Genomic DNA, 6,951 nt, shown 5'->3' on the forward strand with positions numbered 1-6,951 from the left:
TCAGGGGTGCCACTCTAAAAAAATTTCAAGACTGAACTTATTTTTCGACCAAATAATAACTATCTGGCGTTGCTGACCAAACTTTTAGAAATTAATAGCTCACAATTTGATTATTTTTTCTAATTTTTTTCTTCTTTATTTTATGTTTTTTTTACCAAACAAAACGAAAATAACAGCTAACCTTGTATATTTTTTTGCTACTATTATTGAACAACCTGAAACCATTCATATCTCTATTCTTCACTTCACCGTTACATATTTTTTGTTCTGGCACTATAATTGAATTTTATTAAAAAAATAATAATAATAATAATCTTGATTTAACTTCGCCCAGTATGACAATAAGTTAGGGTGGGGGAAGCAAACTCGAGCAGATTTAGATTCAGCAATAGTACAAATTTAATTACACAAGTAGATGAAGTTCAATCAATCCCATTTGTCAAGTTTTAAGAATAAGATTTAGTGAAGCTGACAAAAAGATAAATAAAAGTTATGACATCATTACCATATCATATGTTTTCATTAAAATATATCATTTTTTTTCATTTTGACCAAAACTTTTTTTTTAAATTTCTAATGAAAAAAAAAGAAAGAAAATTTAATTTAATTGATAGAATTTATTAGTCCATTGATTTTTCTCAAGACTGATTTCAGTCTCCAAGACTGAAGAGTGGCACCCATGTTCATTCTCTACTGGATCTTAAAAACGCATTTTTTCACTTACAAATAAATGAAGATAGTCAAAAATACACATCATTTGTCACCACCAATGGTCAGTATGAATTAACCAAAGTGCCTTTCGGTTTAGCCAATAGCCCAGCCGAATTTCAACGATTCATTAATCACATATTCAGAGATCTTATTAATGAAGGCATTATGGTAATATACATGGACTATATAGACGTAATAGCGAAGGATGAAATCGAAGGTTTAGAGCGTTTAACAAAAATCTTTAAGATAGCGTCAGAATATGGCCTAGAGATAAATTTCGAAAAATGTCAATTTCTAAAAACTAAAGTTAATTTTTTGGGACACATAATCGAAAACGGAACTATTACACCTTCAATGGAAAAAACGAAAGTAGTAGCAAATTTTCCTGAACATCAAACAAATTCAGAGTTTCTTAGGCCTTACAAGTTATTTCCGTAAATTTATTCAAGGATATGCATATATTGCAAAACCATTAAGCGACTTATTGCATAAAAACACTAATTTTATTTTTGGACCAGTCAGGGGTGATTGTGAGCCCAAGTCAAAATTCCGGAAAAATCCGGAAAAAAAAATTTTGAGGTAAAAAAAATATATATATATTGTTGAAGTAAAAAAAAAAAAAAAAAAAAAAAAAAAAAAAAAAAAAAAAAACAGTTTCAATTGAAAAAAAAAAATTAAAGAAGGCTTTTTTTCCTTTTTCTCAATATTTCTTAGTTTACTATTTACTGATAACTATTTAGTTTATTATCTATTGATTACAATCTAACTATTTACTGATAAAAAATTAATATTAATATTGAATATAAGCTTATAAACTATCTGGCTCTCCCTTACAAACAAATAAAATAAACTGTGTTTTTAAGTTCCATCTTTGAAAATGGAATTCCAAAGTAGCTACTGGGAAAAAATATTTACAAAAAAGAACGTTGTGTTATAAAATTCATACTTCTAAAAAAACAAACAAGAATTTTCATACTTGAAATCAGTAGCATCATTAATATCAAATCTAAACTTTACACTCATCTTCAACTTATACTGTATATCAGATCTAATAATTGCAATGAATCAATAAATTTTCAAATAAAAAATACTTTAAACTGAACTAAAGAGATGTTCAAAACAAAAAGGAATATAATTTAAGACTCTGTATGCTGGAATTTACAAAGGAAATTGATTCTTCCAGAAAAAAATATTTACAAATCAAATCTAGAGAAAATATTTACAAGGCATAAATTCTACTTCTAGTAATTTTAAACGAATACAGAATTTTTATACATAAGTTCAGTTGCAGTATTAATAACAAACTACTAAACTTTACTTTCAACCTTAACTAATACTATAATATGTATATTAAGTTTGATTCTTAGTTTGTTATGAGATCAACAAATTCAAAAATAAATAGTACTTTCAGCTCTACTAAAGAGATTTTTGGACTTAGTAGGCTGCATAAATTTACAAAGAAGATATACTAAAATAAGTTTTGAATAAAAAATTAAAAAAAGAAATTAATGTTTTTTGAAAAAGTAATCCAATTTTCTTTGCTTGTTAGAAGGCGCTTTAAAGTCAGGTTTCCTTTTTTTTGTATTACTCATCAAATTATAGTCTGAGTTTTCATCAGATTGAACAGAAGCACTTGGAAGCACCTGGTTACTTCCTACAGAGGAATTGTCCAAATTTTCATCAGATTGCACTGAAGCACTTGAAAGCATCTGGTTACTTATTACAGAGGAATTGCTGAAATTGTTTGGCTCGTTAGGAAGTTGTTTTGAGTTATCACCCAAGTGTTCTTGGTAAATTTTCCAACTGTTATTCCAGTTGTTCAGTAACACAGTTGGAAGTGCTGTTGTTGTTGGATCTCTAGATCCATATTTTTCACAGGTACTCGTGTTTTCTGCTTTTAAATAATATTTTACAGTTTGTATGGCATCCAATGTTTCTATTTTAAGTGAGCAACGATTCTCACTTAAAATATTGTCCACAGCACTAAAAGCACTTTCTACAAGAGGGCCATGAAAGCAGCTGAGACATGCTTTCACTAGCCTCTCTAACATAGCGTATTTTTCCCCCCATTTTCATTTAATTGAAACACTTTTGACCAATATTCATCAATAGAGCTTGTTATATTTTCTTCCAAATCATGGTCAGATTGGTATGTTCGAACTTCCACGAGTAAATTTGATTTCTCTTCAACAGAAAACATATGATTTAAAAAGTCTGCTAATTTTTCAAATGCCAGAATTGTTGGAGTTTTACCTCTCAATTCAGGATCTAAAGCTGTGAAGCTTATAAGATATGAATTACCTAGAGGCAATTTCTTTAGCATGTACTGTGCAGTGCTTTCATAGGCTTTTAACAATGCAGTTTTTAACTGATATGACAATGGATGATTAATTGATAGATTCTTCAGAATAGTTGAAGCTTCAGACCCAGCAAAAATCAATTTACTAGACAAATAAATTTTAGGATTGCTTAGGTTCAGATTCAGCAATTCCTTGTAAGAGTGACACTTGGATGTTATTTCAGGTTTAATAAAAAATGAAAGAAATTTCAACATCAACTTAAAAATACTTGTGTGCAAATTATGCAGCATAGGAGATTTTGCTTCAAATAATTTAATGGAGAAATTGAATTCAGGCAAAACTGCTGTATATACTGACATATACAACAAAGTCTTTTTCTGACTAACAAATAGCCCATCAATAATCCTTTTCTTCCGTGCTATAGCATCTTTGGTTAATTGTTGAGCTTTCAATTTGCTATAAATTGTTGAGACTTCTGCTTTTTTAGCAGGTGAAACTTGTCTTTGATTGTAAATATCGTCTACAAGTGATAAGTAGACAGGCTTGTCCTTCTGATCTATATAAAAAAAGTAGAACAGTAGAAGCTCATCCCATGTTTCTTTAATTCTATTTAGTACAGTTAGAATATAAATCCAACGGTGATCGGGATTTTTGAGAGGTTTAAGTCTTTTTATCCCCAGCGCAGAACAAATTTTAAAAAAGCTTTCTCTCTTGCTGCAACTTTTCATATTAAAATAGATATCGTCCACAAGACTTTCTAAATGTCTTTCAAAAAAGGATGAAAATCTCTTCGCACAATTGTGAGCGATGTGACAAGTGTCACCGTCTATATCCATTAAATGCTGTGCCTTGTTATTTCGAATTCTTGTTTCAACTCCACTTTTTTTGCCACGCATGGTATTGCACGAATCCATTAGGATACTAATTAAATTACTCCAAGGAATTCCATTTCCTTCTATAATGTCAACAATAGCACAATAAATCGATGCAGCATTACATACTTCAAGCTTAACTGAAGCAAGATGATGTACAATTATTTTGTTCAGCTCGGAACTATAAAATTGTACGAGTATTGTCAAGACACTCTCCTGAGCATTACTTGTACTTTCATCGACATTTAAAGAAAAATACGTAGTTTTTAACAATTTAATAATATCATCTTTTATTGTTTTTGCCAAACCATATTTTAATTTATATCCTGCAGTAGTTCTATTCATTGAAAGTGTACTTAAAGCAGTCTGATCTCGACTTAATGTTTGACAGAGTTCAATTATTTTTGGTGCCAAATTAAATGCCAATGAATTTTCTGCAAGAAAAGATGATATTAGCACTTCTTGTCTAGCTTTCCTGGAAATAATATCGATTGGGCGATCATCTTCATTGAGGAGATCATCTGGATTTTTGGCATTTGCATAATGACCAAGGTTCATTGAACTCTTAACACATTTCGCATTTTTCACATGAGAGACAGACATAGCATGTTTAATCAAGGCTTTATAACCTTCTGCACCATATTTTAACGTAGAATTACAAAGAACACAATATGCTCCACCAGCAGAATCAATTTTCTTACACCATAAGCTAACATCATGACTATTAGAATCTTTCCTTTCTAACCATTCCCAACGAAAGGCATTTTTTACTGAAGCCTCTAACTCAGTAATGTCACTTTTGAAATTTAAGAATTTCATGACTTAAATAAAATAGAGATGTTGGTTGGAGATGCAAAGAGGCAAATTTCTCTTTCGAAAAGAATCACATGAACAAAAAGGAAAGTGCAAATGCTTTACTAGGACTCAGGAATGAAAATTATGCATTTTACATGAATGTATTATTTTTAGAGCACCAATCAAAACCAAGCTTCATACGTAAACTACGTCACACCCTATTACGGAAAGAAAAATCTCCGAGGAATCAGAATTTATTCAATTTTTTAAAAAAAGGGAGGAGTTATAAAGTACCTCTCTCTCCAAGAATTTACCCAACCCCCATTTAAAAAGCGGGATAAAAAAAAAAACAGCATACTTTTAACACTAAATATCAAACTATCCTAAAGAGAAACTAACAAATCAACAGACAAGCAAAAATAGATAAATAACTTATCCGAAAATATGAAACAAAACAGCAGCAATCCCAAAGTAACAGTAGGTCTACTAAAAAAAAGTTGACAAGAATCGTTAAATCCCGACAGAAAAAAAAATGGTCTCACTGAAAATAATTTGCAAGTAACCTAACGAAATAAAATGCACAGTGGAATCAGAAAAACAGAATAAAAATTAAAAAAAGAAAACTGCTATCTGCTTCATAAAATAATCGCCTGCTTTTATTACAAATAATTATACGCTTAAATTAATCAACAATCTTCTCCTTTTATTTTATTTTTATAATAAGACTGTTTTTAACAAAAGCAGATGTGATTCCACATCAAGAAAACTTACAAATGATATCGCATTTCTAAAAAATCAGAATTTATTCAAAAAATAAAAAAAAATATTTTGTTAATCGATGGCAAATAGATGAATATAACTGGTGATTAAAAAACGTTTTGTTCATAATAAATAATGCATTATCCGAAAGAATAAAACAATTCATCATAATAAATCAAGGATAACAAAAACTGAGTAAGTGGATTTAAAATAAATCTCACATATCAACACTCTTAGCCAGAAGTTTTAATTTCCTTAAATCGTACATTCATTGATATACATTTACAGCAATACATTTTCCCCACCCCCTCGTAAATCAAAGAGAAAACGAAATCAGCATGCCACTCCTTTAAATTTGATTGACGGCAGCTTATCAGAAAAACAAACAACACACAGGAGAAAATAAAACATTTGTCTTTTCCCTGCCCCCTCTCGATCTAATTCCCCCCCTTTTTTAATTATCGTTATACTTCAAAATAGCGGGAAAACCAAGCAAAATTCTTCCCGGTTTCCTAGATACCGGATAAATGGTTCTCTACTGTATTTTAAATACCGCTACTTTTAAAATATCCCTTCAATTAGTATTAACTTTAAAAAAATTTTAAATCGTGTTTTTTTTTTTAAATTAATAGACTAAATCTAAAAAATGTCAGCCTTTTTCATATTTATTAAAAAAAAAAATACGTGCAGTAAGGAAAGTAAAAATAAATTTTGCTTTATTTATCTTTATTTTAATAAAATCGATAAAATAAAAAAAAGGAAATTTTATAAAAAATAAAAACAATAAAAGTAAAAATTATTAAAAAAATGCCCCTTTAAAAATGACAAAATGTCGCTTAATTTTTTATTTAATAAAGAAAATAAATTTATAATTTTAATTATAAAAAAACGGAAACTATGTTTTAATTTTTTTAAAAATAAAAACTAATTTTAAAATTTAAAAACATACATTTTTTTTTAAAGTTTGCTCATATTTCTTGAGAATTTTAATAAATTGAGAAAAAAATAGTTGAGAAAACTAACAAAATATACTTTAAGAATTAATGATTTTTGAAAGAACATCGCTATCAATTTCGATGATTTAAAATAATAAAGTTGGATTGACAGAAGGTCAAATATAAAATAAAATATAAGCTTTGTTTTAATTTGTAAAAGCAAAAACTAAAGAATTATTGATTCAAAAATAATTAAATTTAATCAAATTAGTGAGGTACATTGAAAGAAATAAAAAAAAGATAAATTTATCAGAACTAAACAATAATTATTTAAATACGAAATACCGCAATCCAGCCATCTCACATTACCAGGAGTCTCTCTGAAAATAATTAACAAAATGCGAAGTCCCACTGAAAAGTAATCTTCAAGGAAAAAAAAAAACCAAGACCTAAGATTAAAATTGTCCTTTGCCATTCAACATCCCGAAACATTGTCTTTGCAGCAAAACTGAAATGAAATTAGTCTTCCTTAGCGCGGTAACTGAGTTAGCTATTAACTTCACCTTTCTTACTTTATCG

At 28.8% G+C, this 6,951-nt stretch overlaps 1 pseudogene; it reads right to left on the reverse strand.

Annotated features, from left to right (window-relative positions):
- Nucleotides 1–2,148: 2,148 nt before the first annotated feature.
- Nucleotides 2,149–6,244, reverse strand: LOC147800867 (uncharacterized; annotated as a pseudogene).
- Between the last annotated feature and the right edge of the window lie 707 nt (nt 6,245–6,951).

Source organism: Parasteatoda tepidariorum, chromosome 12, assembly GCF_982258835.1.
Source record: "Parasteatoda tepidariorum strain Cologne lab strain chromosome 12, Ptep-v5.0, whole genome shotgun sequence".
Taxonomy (NCBI): Eukaryota; Metazoa; Arthropoda; class Arachnida; order Araneae; family Theridiidae; genus Parasteatoda; species Parasteatoda tepidariorum.